This window comes from Cupressus sempervirens, chromosome 2, assembly GCF_028749045.1.
Source record: "Cupressus sempervirens isolate cs-2001-9-10 chromosome 2, ASM2874904v1, whole genome shotgun sequence".
NCBI classification, from domain to species: Eukaryota; Viridiplantae; Streptophyta; class Pinopsida; order Cupressales; family Cupressaceae; genus Cupressus; species Cupressus sempervirens.
In genome coordinates this window covers 628,924,989-628,948,424 of record NC_143119.1, presented here as the reverse complement: position 1 = coordinate 628,948,424, position 23,436 = coordinate 628,924,989, and positions in this window count along the sequence as shown.

The following is a 23,436-nucleotide window of genomic DNA, read 5'->3' as shown; positions in this document are numbered from 1 at the left end:
TGCTTGAGGATTCATCTACCGAGCCATCCCATGATTGATTTACAAGAAACTCCACATCTCTTGAAATGGTGATCTTTTTGTTAATTAGATCATACAATATGTAACTCATTGATTATGAGTTGTACCCTATAAAGATGCACTTCACACCTTTGTCATCCAACTTTTTCCTTTGTTCCTTAGGCACATGTGCATATGCTACACATCCAAATATTCTCAAGTGCTCAACTGTCCATCTATTCCTTGACCAAGTCTCAAGAGGTATGTTTTCATGAACTAATTTTGTAGGACACCTGTTGATCAAATATACTATTGTTGCTATAGCATCTCCCCAATATTCAGTTGGAAGTCATTTTTCTTTCATCATGCTTCTTGCAATTTCAACAATGGTCCTATTCTTTCTCTCAGCCACTCCATTTTTCTGTAGAGTATAATTGGCTATAAGTTCTTTCTTGATGTCATTCTACTTACAAAAATTTACAAACATATTGGAGGTATACTCCCCTCCTCTATCTAATCTTAAGGACCTTTACATAGTGTCCACATTCTTTTTTAGCCAAGGCTTTAAATTTAACAAATTTATTAAATGCTTTAGATTTATTGTTCAAAAAATACACCCATGTCCTATGACTGAAATCATCTATGAATGTCATAAAATAAGTACTCCCCCCAATAGAAGTAGTTTGCATAGAGCCTACACAATCAAAATGCACTAGTTCTAACAGGACTCTAGCCCTTCTAGAATTTCCATAACTAAAGGGAAGCCTATGTTGCTTACCCATTATGCAAGCCTCACACTTGTCATATGAATCTACAATGCTTGGCAAGCCATCTACCATTCTTTTCTTGGACAACAAATTTAAACTAGCAAAGCCAAGATGTCCATACTTGAGATGCCAAGGCTTGGAAGGGACTTCAATCATCCTCGTAAGAGTTGATTGTTGATGTATTGTTGTACATGCATACTTGAGAGGTGTAACACTGACTTGAGAAGAGAAACATGTCTTTATTCTCAATGGAAACATCTAGTTATTTGTCATTTGGATTGCTGCAAGTAATTTATTACTCTCATCATTCTCATGAATGACACACTTGTCATTTTCCATCAATACTTTGTATCCATTTTGAATGAGTTGTCCAACACTCATCAAGTTGTGCTTTATACCTGGGGCAAAATACACATTTTGTATCTCCTTCTCACCTTGCTTGGTGTGGACCATAATAGATCCTTTGCCCATTATGGGAATCATTCCATTATTTCCCATTTTAATTTTAGACTTAAATGTCTTATCAATGAAAAAAAATCATTACCACTCACGTGGTTGCTACAATCACTATCTAGGTACCATACCTCAAGGCTTCCTTCTTCACCAATGTTACACATGAGGAAGGTTGTGGGATTGTTTGCATTTCCCATGTTCACATAAGCCACATTAGTATTTTGCTTTGACTAATCACCCTATTTCTTCTAGCATTCACTTGCATAATGTCCATACTTATGATAGTAGTAGCATTCAACATTACTCTTATTGGAGTTGCAATTCTTCTTACCTCCTCTAGAGTTGTCTTGAGAGGTTCTTGCTCCCTCTTGGTTGCTTGCTCATCCTAAGCTTTCTGCACCAACATTCCTTTGACCATTCCTTCCATGACCTCTACTTCTTGAGCCTCTATTGGAGCCATTTCTACCTCTCCCCTTGCCTCTTGAATTCTCTTGAACCTTGAAAGACTGCTCTTGGGAAGTAATAGTTAACTTATTTATTTGGTGCTCATAGGTTTTCCCATCACCTCATCCATGGTCAATGTGGTGAGGTCATTTTCTTCCTCTATGGTCATGACAAGATTGTTATATTTTTGAGGTAAACTCCTCAATATTTTCTCTACTATTCTTTGCTCATCATATTCTTCTCCATTTGATTTGAGCTAGTTTATTAAAGTGGAAATTCATGAGCTGAACTTTGCAATAGGTTCATTATCCCTCATCTAAAGGTTCTCAAACTCTCTTTTGATCATCTGTAGCTTCACTACTCTAACCTTATCAGTCCCCTTGAAGTTTGTCTCAAGGATATCCCATGCTTCCTTTGCATAATTTGCTGCTACAATCCTGGGAAAAACTATCTCTATCATCATTTCCTCAATCAAAATTAATGCCTTAGCATCCTTTCTCCTTGACTCTTTCAATTAAGTCTTTTGTGGATTTGTGAGAGCAACATACTGAGCTAGGTCTATCACATCATTGAACCCATTAATCACAAACTCTCATAAATCATTTGCAACCATTATGATTTTCATCTTCTTTGCCCATGTATCATAATTTTGTCTATTAAATGATGGTGGCTACTATCATATCTTTCCTATATCTCCTGCCATGTCAAATATCTCAGAAAAAAAATGCCCTAACTCACTGCAGATGTGGGGTCTCAAAGCTTTGATACCATGTGAAAAATTAAATCACAACTCTAAAAATTTTGCTTGGCAAAAACTATTGCCAAGTGCCAATTTTGCTTAGCACTAATAGATGTTGAGTGATAGGAGGGTGCTAAGTAAACTTAGCACAAGAGGAAGCCAAGTGAACTTGACAAACAAAGGGCAACTTGGCACAAGTATATGTTGAGTGAGCTTGGCAACAAGTAATGTCGAGTGAGCTCAATAGCCATTACAAAGTGGTGCTCAACAAAAGAGGATGTCAAGTGATCTTGGTAATAACTGTAGAGAGAACTCGATGAAGAGTAACAAAAGAGGGACTTGGTAAAGACCAAATTGGGTGAGCTGTAAATCAAACTTACAACATAGATTTTTCCACCATTAAAACCAGAGAGCTGAAGTGTGGAGATTTCAACAAAGAACTTCTCAAATGCAAAACATGCAAAAATTAATAAGAGAAGAACAAAGATATATATGCCTACTTTCTTGCTTGCTATTCAAATATGATAAGCTATAACAAAATTTGGGAGCATTTGGCTTCAACTAGAAAACCCTAAAATCTTCAAAGTAGTAAAACCTAAAACTTTAAGCTTTAAACTTACAACTCTAATGGCTGAATAGAACAATGCCTAGAGCAATCACTACTTCACAAGACAAATCCAATAAACAATGAACTTACAGAATGACAAAAGAAGAAACAAGTGCAACTGCAGGCATAAGACAAACTTCCTTGTCTTCTAAATGACTAGATCTGCTGATCAATTTCCTTCTTTGCTCTACAACTCTTTGATCTATTGAAGTCTTTGAATGAATCAAAATGCATTCCTTTTGTCTCATGCCAAAAATGGCTTTCCCCCTCCTTTTTCAAATTTGAGACTCACCTACCAAGCACTAATATTTTTGATGCAGCCATGGTGGTAGGTGGGCATTTGGCTCTAGGGGAAAATGACTATTTGCATTTAATATTTCAACAAAATCCACACTCTTTTTCATAGACTATCACTAAATAGATTAATTTAAAATTATCTAACATTAGGTTGTAATTTTTTAAACAATACCACTTCTACTTCCAAGAGATTCAAAGTCTTTGCAAACAAACTTATGCTTTTGTGAATTTAAAAATATGTGGGAATAGGATCTAAGTTTATGGAGATTTATTATTTGACAATATTTGATAGCACTCAGAGATACTGTACAATGTATAATTCCAAAAATTTAATAGCATTCCAATCTATAGTAAATGTAGTTCAATTGTCAAAGAATTAGAACCTTATAGAATGCAAAATACTTTAATCGCTAAAGTTTGAACAGTTCACATTCTAATTGTTTGTGCATCATGTAATAAGTTTGACCCTCTACAGTCCTACTAAAAGAAATACAAAGTTCAAGAATTTTTTTAGTAGATCCAAGGATATGGGTAATTGATTGTGACATTTTCATAGACTTATGACTTGCAGATCTGCAACTCATATAAGGTTACATATAGATAAATGACACAAGGATCTTTGTAATTAAGAAAATTTACAATAAACACTCTCAAATTATTGTGAAGGAAGAAGTCTTTTTGGAAATTAATAATTTATCAAATTATATTTTTCTAGATTTCTCAAAGGTTTTCCTAAGCAACACATTAAGTATTTGGTAGTTTCCAGGAGCTTGAAGTGCTTATGCTACTCTAGCATGTTAGCAACTCAAACTTTGATTTTAGAAATATTATTATGTGTTCCTCCATAACTTAGCAGTGAAGTTTTCTTTGAATGAAGTAGGATAGAGGATAAACCACTTGACATAACATAACATAACATAACATTGATAGAGGATAAACATCAGTTGTATTTGCAATAGCAAATAGTCTTATCATGTACTCTATTTTAGATAGAGGAGTTAGAACAAGTTTTTTTTCCTCTTTATCTTTAAAGAAGTGATTTCTCCAGGCATATAAACTTTTTGATTGTATTCTGTAGTGTTGTACTTTTCTTTAAAGAAGTGATTTCTCTAGGCATATAAACCTTTTGATTGCAACCTGTAGTGTTGTACTTTTTTTTTATTTTTTTATAACAGTAATAGGATATATCAGCTATAGAATTTTATTTTGAATGTTATTTATTTTATTTTAGTTATTTATTAGAAAACAATCATACTCCAACTCATATATATTGTCTCTATTTGATTCTTTTGTGTCATTGGATACAAAGTAGCCATCTCTATGCATCCACCACTTTGTCTTGTTTGGTTGAAAATATAATTTGGCTTTGGAAGCATTAATTTTGTATCTATTGTCGTATTTTTGCTTCTAAAACCTTAACATGGTATTAGAGATGATAAGCCCTTAATCCTATTGAATTTAAACATTTGTATTCTTTGGGCATTTTGAAGTTATTATGCAGGAGATATGGCTAGAGATAAGAGAAAATATTGGCAGCAAAAATTGTCCTTTAATGGATAAAACTATCATGTCTGGACAAGAAAATTGAAGACCTTCATTATAGAAAATGATTTGTGGGATCTTGTAAAGAATGAATTCGTAGATACTATATACCATTTTTTTTTGTTGCCCTCACAAACAATCACAAAACTCAAGTGAGAGAGATAAGAAAAATAGATGTTAAGGTACTGAGCCTAATTGAAGCAACCTTGATGGAGGCTTTATTATTTTTAAGAATAGAAGCAACTAGTTATTTCAAAGAAGCTTGGGATATTCTTGAGATGACATTCAAAGTGATTGATCAAGTCCATGTTTTGAAGTTGCAAATATTTTGAAGAGAGTTTGAATCTCTTCTTATAAAAGAAAATGTATCTATTTCAGAATACTAGAGTCTCCACTTTAATAACCTAGTTGAAACCTAATGGAGAAGAGATTGAAGAACAAAGAGTTGGGGACAAGATCTTGATAAGTTTACCTCAAAAGTTTGATGCACTTATGATTGCCATTGAAGAATCTAAAGACTTGTCCAAGTTGATTGTTGATGAGATGATGTGATCTTTCTATACTCATGGGCATCGTATTAATAGGTATGCAAATTCTTCTCAAGAGCTACCTTTCAAAGCTCAAGCCAATGCAAGATGTATGGGGAGAGGAAGAAACAACTCTAAACATGGCTCTAGGGGTAGAGGACATGGTAGCTCTAGAAAAAGGAATGCTAGAGGAGAAAATTTAGCATGTAGCTTTCAAAATAGCCCCTGAGGAGGAAGAAGAAATAACAAGTCTAATAAGAGAAATATTGAATTCTATTATTGCCAAAAGTGTGACCATTATGCAAATGAATTCTGGAAGAAATCGAGTTACCAACCACAAAATGTTAATGTTTTTGATGTAAATTTTGGAGAAAGAATCAACAATACATCCTTCATCACGTGCAATATTCATGAAGAAGGAAACCCTAAAGTTTGGTACTTGAATAGTGGTTGTAGTAACCACATTAGTGTAGATAAAAGGTTGATCTCTTTCATTGATAAGAATTATAAATCTAAAATTAAGATGGGTAACAATGGAATCATTACTATTGTGGGAAAAATAATATGTTATGGTTCATACCAAGAAAGGTGAGAAGAAAGTAATTCAGACTATTTATTTTGCGCCCGATATAAAACACAATCTGATGAGTATTGGACAACTCATTCATAATGAATATAAAGTGTTGTTGGAAAATGACAAGTGTATCATTCATGAGAAGGATGGAGCAAGAAATTTCTTGCAAAAATCCAAATGAAAAGGAAAAAGATGTTTTTTTGAAGATTAAGACATGTTTTATCTCTAAATTTGATGTTGCACCTCCCAAGAAAATATGTACAATCATACAAAAGAAATCATCTTTTAAAAGAATGATTGAAGACCCCTCCAAGTTATGGAATTTAAGGTATGTACATCTTGGTTATGCTGGTTTGAATTTATTATCAAAGAAAAGTATAATGGATGGTTTTCCAAGAGTTGTAGAGTCTAGTAGCAAATGTGAGGCTTGTATGTTGGGTAAGCAACACAACATTCACTTTAATTGTGGTAATTCCACAAGGGCTAGAACACCATTAGAGTTGGTGCATAGTGATTTGGTATGCCCTATGGAAGTCACTTCTCTAAGAGGGAGTACTTATTTTATGACCTTTATTGATTTTTTCATTAGTAGAACATAGGTGTATTTTTTGAAAAATAAATCTGAAGCTTTTAATAAGTTTTTAGATTTTGAAGTCCAAGCTAAAAAAAGAAAGTGGACATTATATTAAAGTCCTAAGGCTATATAGAGGAGGAGAGTATACCTCCAATATTTTGGTGAATTTTTGCAAGTAAAATGGTATTAAAAAGGGGCTAACAACTAGTTATACTCCACAACAAAATGGAGTGGCTGAAAGAAAGAATAGAACTATCATTGAGATAGCAAGAAGTATGATGAAAGCAAAAGATCTCCTGACTAAATATTAAGGAGAGGCTATAGCAACATCAATTTTCTTGATTAATAAAACTCCCATACAATCTCATTCTGTCATAAGATACCTCTTGAGGCATGGGAAAGGTATGAATGGACAATTGAACACTTGAGAGTGTTTGGGTGTGTAGCATATGCACACATACAAAAGGAGCAAAGACAAATGTTTGATGATAAAGGTGAGGAGTATATTTTTATGGGTTGTAGTCTATAATATAAAGCATGTAGATTATCTAAATGTAGATTATCTAAACCTCTTACTAAGAAGGTCTTCATTTCAAGAGATGTTGATTTTTTAGAAATTGAGTGATGGGATGGCTCAGTGAATGCATCATGTAGCACTTCAAGTAAAGTACCTATTATTGATGAAGATGATAAAGAAGAAGCAATGATAGAAATTGATGGTGTTGGACACCTTTAGATTGCTCCTAATAGAACAGGCAAAAAGGGAAGCAACTATAGACAGCTAGATAGTCAATTTTGGATAGCTTTAGAATAATTTAGGTTAATAAATAGAGAGTTTTTGATAATTTTAGATAGCTCTAGATTTAACTTGTACAACACAATAGTAGTAGTGAAAGGTCTAATCCTACTCTCACCTCCCTTCTACCAAAATTCTAGGGGAGATATACTAAGATGAAAGGGTTAAAGTACAAAGTTATGTCACCTTTCAGGCTGACTTATCAGAACGATTGAATTTGAGTATTTCTATCCAAAAACTCAATTTTTCTCAAAATATGATCTAGATAAATGCATTCTAGCTAAGTTGTATATGGTTATCATGCTTTTCGAATTGGAAATGTCTATTAAATGTATCTTTTATACTAGTTTTTATCCAATTACTAAACAAATATTATTATTTTAGAAAACTAACATTTCAATATCTCTTACTATTTTTTATAACCCTTTTTAGTAAAATAATAACACAATTTTATAGAGCTAAAAGTCAAGAATATTCTCATATAGAGTTTATAGTGTTTTAATTAGATATAGTATATTGTAATTAAAAATTTCTACAAGCATGTATTTTAACACTCCAAAAAAATGTCAATTTTTCAGAAAGAAAAAATATTAAATCATATCAAAAAAATTAAAGAATTAAATGATGTTCTAGAAGAGAGAGTCCTCTTTCAAAATATATAATTTATCTTCTAGTTAGAATATAATTATTTTTAAAAATGTGTTCAGAGATGAAAACTATAGATTTGGGGTGAGTTAAAATTTGAATCTCTATAAAAGAGAAAATATAGATCTAAAGTAAATTTTTATTGTTGATTGTTCTAGCTATATGTGTTATCTATAACATAGTATGATTTAAATAGAAAAACATTCATTTCCATATAGTTTTGTGGTGGGAACTAAACCCCTAATTTTTGGCATTTTTTACCAACTAAGAAATTATCTATAAAAGTTAGAAAAATATATCATTTCTTATTCCAAATAATTATTAGAAAAAGGAAATCCTAAACTTCAACTATTTCTACACATTTCATTAGTTTACTTCATATTCAATTTCTAAATAATAATACCTATTTTATATCATTGAAGGTGAATAGTTATACTTTTGTTAGCCTTTTCCTTTACAAAAGGGTGACATAGGTTTATGCTTTTACCTAAAAGTTATGGTGATTTTGATGAGAATGTTAATTTTGCATTGTTTTTTTTTTAAAGCGGTATAGTTTACTTTGAAATAGTTGTGAAAAAAGAAAAATGGTGTGAGGCCATGGATGAGGAAATAGATGCTTTACAAAAAAATGAAACTTGGGAGCTAACTAATTTTCTTCCAAACAAGAAAGTTATTGGTGTGAAATGATTTTATAAGACCAAGTCTCATGCTAAAAGAAAATTAGATAAGCATAAAGCACATTTGGGTGTCAAGGGATAATAATAATAGTTTGGTAGAGATTATGATGAAACATGTTTAGCTATTGCAAGGATGGAAATAGTGTGTGATATCATAGAATGTGTAGTACACCACAAGTGGAAAGTATTTCAAATGGTTATGAAGTCCACCTTCCTCAATGGTGTGTTGGAAGAAGTTTATGTTAATCAACCAACTGGCTATGAAGTTTCAGGTGAAGAAGATAAAGTGGATAGGCTAAAGAGAGTTATTTATGAGCTGAAGAAAGTTCCAAGAGCATGGTATAGCTAGACTGATTCATATTTGATGACTAATTATAATTTCAACAAAAGCTATGGTGAGCCTACTCTTTATATTAAGGCAATAGATGTTAATATTATATTTTTGGTCTTATATGTTGATGGTCTAATTTTTTTAGGGGATGATGATTTCCTTGTTGTTGATCTCAAGCAAGCTATGAAGGATGAGTTTGAAATGAAATATTTAGGAATCTTGAGATACTTTCTAGGCATGGAAGTTAAACAAATGAAAGATGATATTTTTATTTCTCAAGATAAGTATGCAAATAAAATTTTAGAAAAGTTTAGAATGTTGAACAACAAGGTAGCCCCAACACCAACAAAGTTAGGTCTCAAGTAGTAGCAGTGTGAATCAAACTATGTTTAAGAGTTTGGTTGGATGTATTTAATAGAAACTAAGCCTGAGATTATGCATGCAGTGATTGTAATTTTTAGGTTTATGGAAAATCCAAAGGACACTCATTGGCAAGTTGGTAAGAAAATCTTGAGGAATGTCAAAGGTGCCAAAGGATACGGTATTTTATATTCCATGGGATATGATTCTAGTTTGATTGGTTATATAGATCATCATTAGGACATAATTCTAGATGATAGAAAGAGTACTACTTATATTTTTCATATGGGTTCTAGATGTTGGATACAATTGTCCAATTGTGTGTTGTCTTTGATGTCACACAAATTTCATATCAGTTTTTAGTCAGTGCTTACTAAGCTCACTTGGTCAACAAGACTATTTTTTCTCATCTACCAAGCATTCTTGAAGATTACTCTACGAAGATAGTATCTATTGAGCTCACTCGGGTGTCAAAGGAAATTATGATAGGAAGCAGTGTTAACCGAGTTCTCATGGTTAACGAAGGAAAGTTGGTTAGAGTTAGTGTTCGCCAAGTTCACTTGAGTTCCAGAGCACTTTGCAAGTTTGCAATGTTAACCAAGCTTTTTTTGGTTAACATAGGAAATCATTTTAGGACCAGTGTTTACTGAGCTAGGTTGGCTATCAAAAGTTTTTTTTTTTTTGGCTTAAGAAGTTTAATTATTTCAAGTATTGATTCCAATCGACTATGGTGATGATTAGTGGTCATTTTAATTTGTAATTGAGCTGACTTGACAATCTGAATGATATAAATATAAGGTCAAGTTATGATTTTTAGTAGTATGCAAGTGTATTAATTGATTGAAGAGGAAAGTGTGTGAGCGAACTTGAAGGATGGTTAGATATCCTTATGGAGCAGCAAAGTAATATTCGATCAAGAAGGTTCTAGTATCAAGTAGAATAGAGATTTGTAATCATCAATTTAGTTGCATCTAAGTTAGGTCATTTGATTGTTACTTTCTTGCCATTATAGAAATGATCCAAAATCTCTTAATAGAATTGGTTTAATAGCCAGCTATAAATCCTTTAATAGGGTGATAGTTCCATTGAATTATTTTAAGACCTCTTATAAGGCCACTCCCAATAGGGTGATTAAATCCTCTAACAAGGCCAGACCTAACAATGTGTTTTATAACCTTTAACCAGGTTGGCTCCTAATAGGGCTCACTTCAAAAGAGTGAAAATCAATAACTAGTTACATTGGTGGTTTTTCTCATATTAGGTTTCCATGTTAAATCTAGTGTCTCTTGTGTTCATAGAGTGAACTTGAAGGATGGTTAGATATCCTTGTGGAGCAGCAAGGTAATATTCAATCAAGAAGGATCTAGTATCAAGTAGAATAGAGATTTGTAATCATCAATTTAGTTGCATCTAAGTCAGGTCATTTGATTGTTACTTTCTTGCCATTATAGCAGTGATCCAAAATCTCTTAACAGACTTGGTTTAATAGCCAGTTGTAAATCCTTTAATAGGGTGATAGTTCCATTGAATTATTTTAAGACCTCTTACAAGGCCACTCCTAATAGGGTGATTAAATCCTCTAAAAAGGCCAGACCTAACAATGTATTTTGTAACCTTTAACTAGGTTGGCTCCTAACAGGGCTCACTTTAGAAGAGTGAAAATCAGTAACTAGTTACATTGGTGGTTTTTCCCATATTAGATTTCCATGTTAAATCTGGTGTCTCTTGTGTTCATTTCTTTTCTCTCATGTTTTTAAATCATTACTATTGATGTTAGATCTACTAAAGTAAAACATACTCTGCATTTATCGAGTTACAACATCTTCAATATGTTTACTGAGTGATAGTAGTAATTAGTTTTGTCAGACATCTAAAGGATCTATGGAAATATTTTATGGTAACTGATAGTGGATGTTCACATCATATGATTGGACATAAAACAAAGTTTGAACACTTTGAAGAATATGATGGTGGTAGTGTAAGATTTGGAAACAATGAACCTTGATGTATAAAAGGAAGAGGTTGAATCTCATTAACCAAAGAACTTGTATGTGACAATGGCTATTGGGTTCAAGGACTAAAACATAATCTGTTGAGTGTGGCACAACTTATCAACATTGGATTCAAGGTGGAATTCATGCATGACAAGGCAAGACTGTTGGATGACAAAGGAAAATTGATTGGATCAAGCAAACAAGCAAAAGGTAACCTATTTTATCTTGATCTTGGTGATTGCTCATGTTTTATTGCTCAAATTGAAGAAAGTTGGTTATGGCACAGAAGGTTATGTCATGTAAATTTTGATAACATGGTGAAAATAAGAAAATTTAGGAAAGTAAGAGGTATTCCTAGTTTGAAGAAACTAGATGTTGGTTTATGCAAGAACTATCAAATTGGTAAAATGAGATATCTTGGTAAAAGTAAAAACTATCAATCTGAAGATATCTTGGAAATTGTGCATACTGATTTGTGTGGACCTATTCAAATAGAAAGCTATAGAGAAGAAAAATTCTTTATTCTTTTTGTTGATGACTACTCTAGAATGATGACTATTATGTATTTAAGAGAGAAGTTAGAAGCATTTGAGAAATTCAAAATGGTATTTGGCAAGAGTAGATAAAGAAACAGGGAAAAGACTAAAATACTTAAGATCAGACAGAGGTTGTGAGTTCATCTCCAATGAATTCAACAACTTTTGATTTGAAAGATGAATCAAAAGATAGGTATCAGCCCCTAGAACTCTCGAATAGAATGGAATAGCTGAAAGAAGAAACAGATCCATCATGGATTATGCAAGGACTCTAATGATTGAAAAGAACATTGCTATCAAATACTGGAAGGAGGCTATTAGCATTGTAGTTCATACTTTGAATCGAGTATACTTGAAGAAGGACTCATTTAAAACTCCCTATGAATTATGGTATGGCTATAAACCCAATGTAAGCTACCTGAAAGTATTTGGTAGTAAATGTTATATTTTGAAAGAATCTAGAAAAAGAAAGTTTGATGTAAAAGGTGATGAGGGTATATTCTTAGGATATTCTTGCAGAAGCAAGGCGTATAGATGTTTGAGTTTGTCTACTCATAAAATCATAGAAAATGCACATGTGAGAATTGATGAGTTTGCAGAAAGGAATGAAGAAGAAATTTAAAAAGAACCAAAAGATTACAAGAGATTTTTTTACATCAAACCTGATACATTTCCAAAAACATCTATCAATAAGGAGACTTCAACTCTTGAGTCTTCCTCAATCATTGAGTTGCAAGAAGTTCAAACCGTATCTACATCATCAGTCTAAATATATCAAGGAGATACTCAAGAAGTTTGGTATGGAAGATTCAAAACTAGTTGGAACCCCCATGTGTACTGGACTAAAGCTTACCAAAGAATGCTGATTCTAAAGAGATAGATTAGACCTGATATAGATCAATGATTGGAAAATTAAAATATGTAGTTCATACAAGGCCTGATATTGCTCTTGCACTTGGTATAGTGGCAAATTCTCAACTCAACCTAGAGAATATCAGATGATGGAAATCAAAAGAATCTTGAGATATTTGAAAGACACTAAAGAATATGGTTTATGGTATAAAATTGGAGGAAATTTGGACCTAAAACTTTTTATTGATGCTAATTGGGTTGGAGTATTATTTCTTCGTAAAAGGTTGGTATCTTGGACTAGCAAAAAGTAAAATTGCACATCTCAATCCATAGCAAAAGAAAAATATGTTGTAGTAGCAGTGAATTGTTCTAATATTGTCTAGTTTAAATAGTTGTTGGAAAGCATGAAGGTTGAGATCAAAGAACCAGTTGTCATGTTTTGTGATAATACAAACATAATTAACATATCAAAGAATCTAGTGATGCATTCCAAAACCAAGCATATTGCTATAAAATATCATTTTGTCAGAGAACTGGTGCAAGACAAAGAAATCAGATTGGAATATGTCCATATAAAAGAATAGACTGTAAACATATTTACCAAGCCATTACCTAAGGATGTATTCTTGTATCTAAGAGGTAAGTTAGGGATCATTCCCTTATCTAAAGCTCACTAAGAAAAGATTTAGTGATGCATCAACAGAAACCTAGTTGAAGATTAATCAGTTGATGCAGAATAGTCAAAAGAGAACATTGCATATGAATCAGTACTCAAGGTACATTGATACTCATTTGGTATGTGTTGTCTTTGGCATGTGTTGTCAAAGAGGGAGAGTTTACTATCATATCTTTTTGAAATTTGTTTTAGAAATTCTTTCACAGAGGGAGATTACTGCATAAAAGAGAAGTTTGTGGTATAAAATCTAAGATGGAGAAATTTTCTATCAGAAAAAGTCTTGCTCTCAAATTTCATTATGCTATGAGATATTGTGTTGCCATCAATGTTAAAGAGGGAGATTAATGGATACAATTGTCTAATTATGTGTTGTCTTTGATGTCATACAAATTTCGTATCAGTTTTCAGTCAATGCTTACCAAGCTCACTTGGTCAACAAGACTATTTTTCCTTGTCTACTGAGCATTCCTAAAAATTACTCTATGAACACAGTGTCTACCGAGCTCACTCAGGAATCAAAGGAAATTATGGCAAGAAGCAGTGTTAACCAAGTTCTCATGGTTAACGAAGGAAAGTTTGTTAGAATTAGTGTTCACTGAGTTCACTCGATTGCAAAAGGACTTTTCAAGTTTGTAGTGTTAACCAAGCTTTTGTTGGTTAACACAGGAAATCATTTCAGGACCAGTGTTTACCAAGTTGGGTCGGCTATCAAATAATTTTATTGTTTTGGCTTAACAATTTTAATTATTTCAAGTATTGATTCCATTCAATTATGGTGATGATTAGTGGTCATTGTAATTTGTAATTGAGCTGACTTGACAATCTGAATGATATAAATATAAGGTCAAGTTATGATTTTTAGTAGTATGCAAGTGTGTTGTTTGATTGAAGAGGAAAAGGTGTGAATGAACTTGAAGGATGGTTAGATATCCTTATGGAGAAGAAAAGTAATATTTGATCAGAAAGGATCTAGTATCAAGCAGAACAAAGATCTATAATCAGCAATTCAATTGCATCTAAGTCAAGTCATTTCATTGTTACTTTCTTACCATTGTAGCAGTGATCCAAAATCTCTTAACAGAGTTGGTTTAATAGCTATTTGTAAATCCTTTAATAGGGTGGTAGTTCCATTGAATTGTTTTAATACCTCTTACAAGGCCGTTCCTAATAGGGTTATTAAATCCTCTGACAAGGTCACACCTAATAGTGTGTTTTGTAACCTTTAACTAGGTTGGCTCCTAACAAGGCTCACTTCAGAAGAGTGAAAATTAGTAACTAGTTACATTGGTGGTGTTTTCCATATTAGGTTTCCACATTAAATTTGGTGTCTCTTATGTTCATTTCTTTTCTCTCATGTTTTCAAATCATTACTATTGATGTTAGATCTGCTAAAGTAAAACATACTCTACATTTATCAAGTTACAACATCTTCAATATGTTTATCGAGTGATAGTAGTAATTAGTTTTGTCAGACTTCTAAAGGATCTATGGAAATATTTTGTTGTAACTGATTCACCCTGACCACACACACCCCCCCCTCAGTTACTCCACCTATTTTCACAACACTAGAGTGTTTTCTTAGACTTCGAAGAAGCAACCCATAGTTTCCCAATCTACAACTTAGGATGAGTATATAGCATCAAATGCAGCAATGCGTCAAGTGGTTTGGCTAAGAAGGATCTTGGTTGATTTGAAGAAAGAACAATTTGAAGCAACCACCATATTTTGTGACAATATTTCTTTTGTTGGTTTAACAAAGAATCATATTTTTTGAGGTAGAAGTAAACATATATTTTATTCGTGAACAATTTGAAAATGGTGAAATACATATGGAGTTTCATGGGTCTAAGTAGTAGCTAGTAGATACATTCACCAATCCTTTAACCATTTGAGATTTTTATTGATTGAGGAAGATTTTGGGTGTAGTTGATCAAGTATTAACACTAGTGTTTGTCTTGAAGGCTAAAGACAAAGGGGGAGTGTTGGAATATACTGATTTATTAATTAGTATTTCCCATATCTTCTAAGTAGCACATTAACTATTCAATAGCTTCTAGGAGATTGAAGTGCTTATGCTACTCAAGGATGTCAACAAGTCAAACTCTAATAATTTCAAAAATCCTTTTTTATGTCGCCTTCATAACTTAGCGGTGAAGTTTTTTGAAGTAGGACAAGTTAACTTAGCTACTAAGTTTCCGTATCTATAAATATGAAGGAATGTTTTCATTGTTGGTATGCATATGTACAATTAGTAAGAGCTTAGAATAGAGCATCTAACAAAGGATAAACATCAATTGTATTTGTAGTAGCAAATAGATCAACCTTATGGTTGTAGCCTATAGTGTTGTACATGTTTTTTAAATTTTTGTATGTTCAATAGTAGGATATATGGCTAAAAAAGTTAGTTTTGAATGTAATTTTTTTTCAATTATTTAATAGAAAGAAATAATACTCCACTTATATCTAATATCTATATCTAATTCCATTATGTGATTTCATATAGAGAAGCCATCTGTGTGCATCCGCCACTCTACCCTGTTTGAGTGAAAACATAATTTGGTTTGGGAAGCATTAATATTGTATCTCTATTTTGGTTTTGCTTCTAAAACCTTCACAAATTTTGTGTTATGGAGAGAAGGCTCAATTTTTGTAAGGAAAATATATATTTCCATTGTTTCGCATCATATCTAAGATCAAACCTCCCCTCTTACAAAGATAGCAATCACAAGCAAGAGGAAGACTACAAGTTACATAAATGCAATCAATCTATCATAAAATAACAAAGCTTTATATAATTTCCTCAACATTTGGCTAAATATTTTTCATTTCTATTAAAAATTATCTTAAAAGTTGGAAGATTTTGGGTTTCCAAAGGAAAAGAGCTTAACAAAATGTACATACTACTTTGGACTCTACCTAAAATTAGTCAAATTTAAGTGTAAGGTGAATTTACAAGTTTGAATCTTTGTAACATCAAATTTTTTTTGTTAAATGCATATCAAGAGATTTAAATTTTTTTAAAATATAATTATAAATAAAATCAAGCTATCATAAAACAACAACTCTTTCATAATGTGTTGAGACTGGCTAAACAGTTTAGATTTCTATTGAGAATCAAGTTAAAAGTTGAGAAATTTTGGTTCTCCCAAGGAAATAGCTTAACAAGATGTACATTCTCCTTTAGACTCAACCTAAAATTAATTAAATTCTAGTGTAACATGAGTTTATAGCTTTCAAAATTTATAACATTAAAAAAATTGTTAAAATTATATGGAAAGCATTAAAAGATTTAGATATGTAAGGAGTGGATTTACATGTTTATAAATTGCAAAATCTTAAAAAATAAAAATAGAAATTCTAATAAAATTTTACCAAACTCAACGTTAATAATATAGAAAAGATTCCAGAACCTCAATTTAACAGATGATAATTAAACTGTAAAAAAGAATCATTTAAAATAAAAATTATTACCCTAAAAAAAAAGGAAAATTTAATTGAAACCCTAATGAAAGTTTATGAAAGAAAACATTAAGTTAAATTCATTACTAATTTATCGTCATAAACAAAGATCAAGAATATTTTAGATATAGATAGTATAGAGCTCTCCTAAAAGAAATTTCACTGATTTTTTTAAAGAATTTTTCACGCTATAAGATCTAGATCTGGAAGGGTTGTGAGTTTAAATCTAGAGAGAAAAAAACATAACAATCTACAATTATGAATTTGTAAAATAAATTTGAAGGCATAAATAGAAAGATAAGGAGGATACATATATATATATATATATATATCTTTTGTACTAAAAGAATGAATTAAAAAGTAACATATGCATAGTTGTAGAAACTCTAAAAACCCAGACCCATTTTTAAAATTAGTGGCAGGAAACAAATATTTCTAGATACCCACCTTTAAGAAATAAATATATAATCTTTATTAAATAGAAATATTTGACCAGACATAGAAAATGAAAGAGGTTATAAATTCCAAAAATAATAAGAAATTTTGCAGACAGAGAAACAATAATGATGAAAAAGGTGAGGGATTCAAAAACAAAATCCATTGAATAACAAGAATAACAATAACAATGGTGGTATATTAACCTAGCATTGACCAAAAACTTCTTATATGTTTTAAAACTAAATAACAATATCTAATTACTCTTTATTTTATATGCAGAATAGATTCAAAGAGGATGTCTTAGTCTTTCTTTCACAACAATACCTAGAGAAATTTAGAAGAGTCTACAATCTAAACTCACTGTCTCCAATAACTATGAATGAAAATTGAAATGACTTGTTCATTTTACCTTTGTAATAATGCATTCACCAAAGCCAACTATACCATTAATGAAACATTTAAAAATATTTAAAAATACACACTTGCAAGCTATCTCAAAATGTGTCTGAATATTTGTTTGAATGTGATATTTTAATTCCAGCACGTTTCATGTGATCTTGGGGTGTCCTTGTGTACAACTCTCTATCTGAGCTTTCCTTCTATGTTTTTCACCTATCATACTACATTTACTGTGGGAGCTTTTAGGCTAGTTTATAATGGCCCCAGTTAGTGGTCACCCAATTGTTGATACTGGTGTTCATACTACTACTTCAGAAAGCTATGGTGCCTTCATTCAACAAATTTCCTCAAAAGTTCATACCGAAGGTTTTTCATGAGGTAATCCTAATATTATCCTTCCTTTGCAAGAATTTGATGCTACTTGTGATTGGTTAGAACAACATAGCTTAATAGGGTATTTTGTGGGTAGGACTCCTCCTAAAGCTATGCTCCAAGAATGGGTTAGCAAGAGTTGGACTCCTCATGGAGTCTATCTTGACATTGTGCAAAACCTTACCAAAGGTTTTTTTTTAAATTTTCTTTGTCAACCCATCATAGGCTAATGTAGTTTTTAGCAATGGTCCTTGGTCTATGCATTCTTCCTTGCTAGTTTTCAAATATGGTCAAGAGATTTCACTATCTTTGAGGACAAAAAACCTAGGGGTAGAGTTCTCGGGTTTACCCTTTCCATGTTGGCCTTTCATTAAGTCCATTACGATTAATCTTGGAAAAGTTATTACAAAGAAACATGAAAAAAAATCCATGCTTGTCCTAAAAAATGCATATGCATTGAGGTTGATCTCTCCAAAGATCTCAAGGATTTTGTGGAGATATAGATTGGCTCTCAAACCTTCACTCTAAAGGTGCTTTACTTGAACCTACCTAACACCTGTTATAGGTGCGAGTTAGTGGAAAAAAGGATTAGGGATTTTCCTTTGCCTGTGCCCAAGGTTAAATACTAACCTAAGAGGCCCCTCTCAAACCAGTAGAAGGGAAGAAAAAATAAAAATGGACTACTATTGGGCACAAGGGCAAGGCTCCCTTGGCTCCTAAATAGTCATATGTGGCTGTTGTTTTGGTTATTCCTATTTCATCAGGAGCACAAACCCCAGCCAGTATAGGAACGCAAGTAGTTTACTCAGAACTAAACCCTGGTGCTTCACACATTTCAAACCCTAATTTATAGGGGATCAAGGTGGTTGCTAGGGTTAACACCTCGGTTATGATTCACACTCCTCTTTTCACTTCTTCCATTGTAACCTAGAATGTGTACCATTCTTGTAGTCCTCCTGGACATACAAAGAAACCAGAGGAGAAATGTTAGGCCATCGGTCTAGAGGATTTTCCTTCTAGCTTTAACCAAGTTTCAACCATCTTGCAGAATAGCTACTCCTCTCTAAAGGATGAGGAAGATATGGAAGGTTTTTGTTGAATTTTTTATCATGGAATGTGCAAGCTCTTACAGACCTCTCCATAAAGTACTATGTCAGGGATACATGTCATAGACTTGGTAATTTAGATTTTCTCTATATACAAGAAGTTAAGATCTCTAGTTTCATACTTTCCTCTATATGTCGCGTCATTTGGCTGGATGGCATTATGTTTTCCTCTTAGCACAATTTTGCAAGAGGTGGTGTAGTTACTCTTCTATCACCTCATCTTCATTCTACTATTGTTTCGCATAGATCTGACCCCATGCATAGAATCATTTGGCTTTTACTTTCTATCAACAATCATTCTTTTGGAGTGGTTAATGTTCATGCTTCCAATAATGTTGTGGAAAGATCTTAATTATGGGTTTGGATAGCTGACAACTCTCCTCCAGCTACTTGGGTTATGTATGGTTACTTCAATATGGTTGAGCTGGCCTCTGACAAAGATGGCATTTTTCCTTTTCACTGGACAACTAGGGAAAGGGAAGCTTGGTAAGACATGAGTAATAAATTGGGTCTTTTTTATCCCAATACTAATCGTCACCAACATAGTGGGGTCTGGCACACTTGGTCCAACTTTCAAGCTCACTCTAATTGCATTTCAAAATATCTTGATTGTGCCATGATTACTACACAATTTTTTTCCTCTTTTTCTGAGGATCAAGATTTACTTGTCATTCCCTTGCTAGATGTGATGTTCTTAGACCACTATTTCCTTAATACTTTAGTGTTGATAAATGCTTCCACTATTGCTCATATCCTATGTTTCTAGAATTTGGCACCATGTCTGTATTCTCAAATAGGGTGGATCTAGTGGTGGAATAATGCCATTACCAAAACTGCTGAATTTTTGTGTAGCTATGGGTGGTAGTTGACAGTTTTTAGAAGGTGGTCTTGTGAATCCACTACCACTACTCTAAAGAAAGCTTCTAATGCTCTCACCTTTAACACTTTTGATGTTGATTTACAAATTCAGCTTGCCAAACTACGCCATGAAAAGCAAGTTGTGAAAAATTATGTTGCTCAAGGGGCTCAAATCAAAGCTCACCTCTATTGGTTGGAGGTTGGCAATAAGGCTTCAAAGGAGTTTTTTTAGGCTCAAATTTTGGAATTAAAAAAAATCAAATAAGGTGCTTCTATTTTTTCTAGTCTCCCTAACATCCTACAAGCTTTTTTTCAACATTACCAAAATATGTTTGCTTCATAGGGAAATTCAATTGTTGAGGAGGAAGCCCTCATAAAGTGTATTTCTATTACTCCAAACTAAGAAATGTGCTTTCTATGAGCATCTTCTCACCATCTGAGACCTTAAAGACATAGTTTTTTCTATGGTTGATGACAAGTCCCCTAGGTGTGATGGGTTTCCTTGTGAATTTTACAAACACCTCTTGTAGTATATTAGTCCCAACTGGCACAAAGTCTATCTTGAAGCCTACCATTTGAAAAGCTTGGGAGTTATTATAAACAAATGAAACATCAAATTTATACCTAAAGTTAGCGATCCTAAGGATATTTGTAACTAGCAACCCATTACCCTGATTAATGTGTCCTATAAGATCATTGCTAAGGCAATTCCTTTTAAAATTTTCCATCTCCTTCCTTTAATTGTGCAGCTAGAGAAAACTAGCTTCACCAAATTTAGGTATATTCCTGACAACATCATTATTATTTGGGAAGACATGGAGTGGGCTTGCAAGTCTAATCAACTATTTGTTTTTTTGAAATTTGATTTTGCTAAAGCCTATGACCAGATTGAATGGTCTTCATTTTGGCTATGCTTTAGGGTCTTGGTTTTAATCCCAATTTTCTTCAGTCTGTGGAGATGCATTTTGGAGATGCTAATGCTTGTATTACTATCAATAGCTCCCAATCTGAAGCCTTTGGGCTCTTTCGTTCCATTATGAAGGGTTTCCCTCTAGCTCTGACATTATTTGTTCTTGTTGTTGAAGGGTTGGGTTACTTGCTAGCCCACTCCATCTCTTCAGGTTTGGTTCATGGCATGTTTCCTTACCATATTTCTCTTTCCAGTTGGTCAATGGTCATTTTTTTGATTATTCCTTTCTCACTCTTTTGAAGGACGAAGAAAACATCATTAATGCCTTGAATTGCCTTGAAAATTTTTGTCAAGCCTCTAGTTTTTCTATTCAATGGTGTAAAATGCTCTGTTATTGCTAGTCTTTTTTGCCAGCTCCACCTTCACTCAACTAGTTTGAATGGAAATGTGTTATGCATAGGGATATTTTTTGCTTTCTGGGCATTCCTTTTGTCTTTCAAGCTTCGCCAATTGATCTGTGGAATGTCGTGCTTGCCAAGATTGCGAAGAAGTTGGACTATTGGCTTATGAAACCTCTTTCTCTTGCAGGAAAATTCTAGATTTTCTCTAAAGTTCTTGTAGCTACACATGTTTACTATTCTTCTTGTTGGGCTCCTTCCAAAGCCTCCTATCAAAAATTAGAGTGATTGCTCCATGATTTTCATTGGGCTTCTAGTTCTAACCATCATGGCTTTCATAGAGTTGCTTTGGGATTTTTTTTGTCTCCCAAAAGAGTCTGGAGGCCTTGGCCTTCTTTCCACATAGAAGCAAGGCCTTTCTCTTTGTACAAAATGGATTATTCATGCCATCACTAGAGATGAGGCTTAGAAGATTGTGGTTTGTCATTGCATTTCTTCTAGGTTTCTTGTTAATAGACCTATGTGCATGGAAGGGGATTGGCTTTTAGACCCTTCTCATCATGTGAGAACCCGTGCACATATAAGGCTCTTTTGTTATCAAGAGCATATGGAAAGCTTGGGAAGCTATCAAGCCTTGGCTTAGCTAGTCTGGTGATGAGTTTTATGATGGGCTCTCTTTGAACCAGTAGAATATTTGTTGGTCTCCTCGATTTTTCATCCAAGGTATTCCTCTAGCCGAGACTCAAGGTGTCAGTGCTATGCTTTTTTCAAATGTGGCATCAAGACTCCTAAAGACCTTTTCTCTAGGGTCTCCATAGGTCTCAGATCTTGCAAAGATATGCAAGTCCAATTCTGTCTTACCTGTTTAGATCGGTAGACTTTTGAATTGCTACTTTCTACAATTCTAGGGCACTTAATTCACAAGGTGGGTATTAATGGATTTCTCCCTTCACCAGTTACAAACCAAGTTTGGGATATTGATGGATTTCTCCCCATTTTTTGATGGTGGATACACTCAATTAGCACTGGCATCTACAATCTTCTCTTTCTTAGTGGAGAAAGTGCTTTGACACTATTTGGATTGCCATTACAGAACCTAAGATTGCACATTTTCTTGGTGCCTAGCTTTTCAAGGTCTTCCCCTTGGGCCTCGGCTTAAGCATATTGGGGTTCCAGATCCTAGGTGTCCATTTTGTGGGCAACCGGAGTCTTTCTTGCATATTTTTTTGTTTTGTAGACATGCTCAAAATTATTGGCACTGGATTCATGATTTCTTTAAGCTGTTTTGGCTTGAACCCTTTTCTTGGCATATGGTTATTTTGGGTGATTCCCCTAGGTTTCGAGAAAATTTACCCAGATCTAGCATACTTTTAGGATGAAAATTTTGTTCACTTTGTGGAAAGATAGAAATGATGTTCTTTTCACTAACAATTTTCTTGACATAGATGTTGTTATGTACACTAAAATGTGCATTTGTAATAATGTAATGATGCAGATACAAATGCAAGCCAATAAGATGCATCTCGTGGTGGCCCACCTTCAAGAGCTTCTTAATCATTGGGGCAATGCCCCTTGTACGATTGCCAGAGTGCCTCCTGATGCTTCAGTTGATACCACACCACCTAGGGGCCACTACTAGGGGCATAGCACCTCGGGTCACCGCTCGCATATGCCACATTTACAGGCTTCTCGCCACCACTCTCCCAGCGATGTTGATGATGGTTGGTGTCACTGCTCGATTGCTCCACCCTGTGGTGGCACAAGCTAGTCCTTGGGACTAATGGTGCCCATCCTAGTGCTTGGCAAGTTGTTTTTGGAAGGTGGCCCTTTCACCTAGGATTGGCCATCTCACCTCCGCGGCTTGATACCAAGGATGTTGACTAGACCCCTGATGATGTTGCTAATAGTTGGACTATTCCCAGCCCGCTTGCCAATCCCAGGAATGACTAGGGATTTCATGATTAGGATGAAGCACCCCCCTTGGCTAGCATTGCTTTAGTTGCATGAGGTTTGCTTCTTATATGTTTTTCTTCTTATGAATAGATGTTGATTTTAGCTTTGGTCATGTGAACTTTCGTAGAGTGATCTTCTATCCCCCAGTGCTTCTT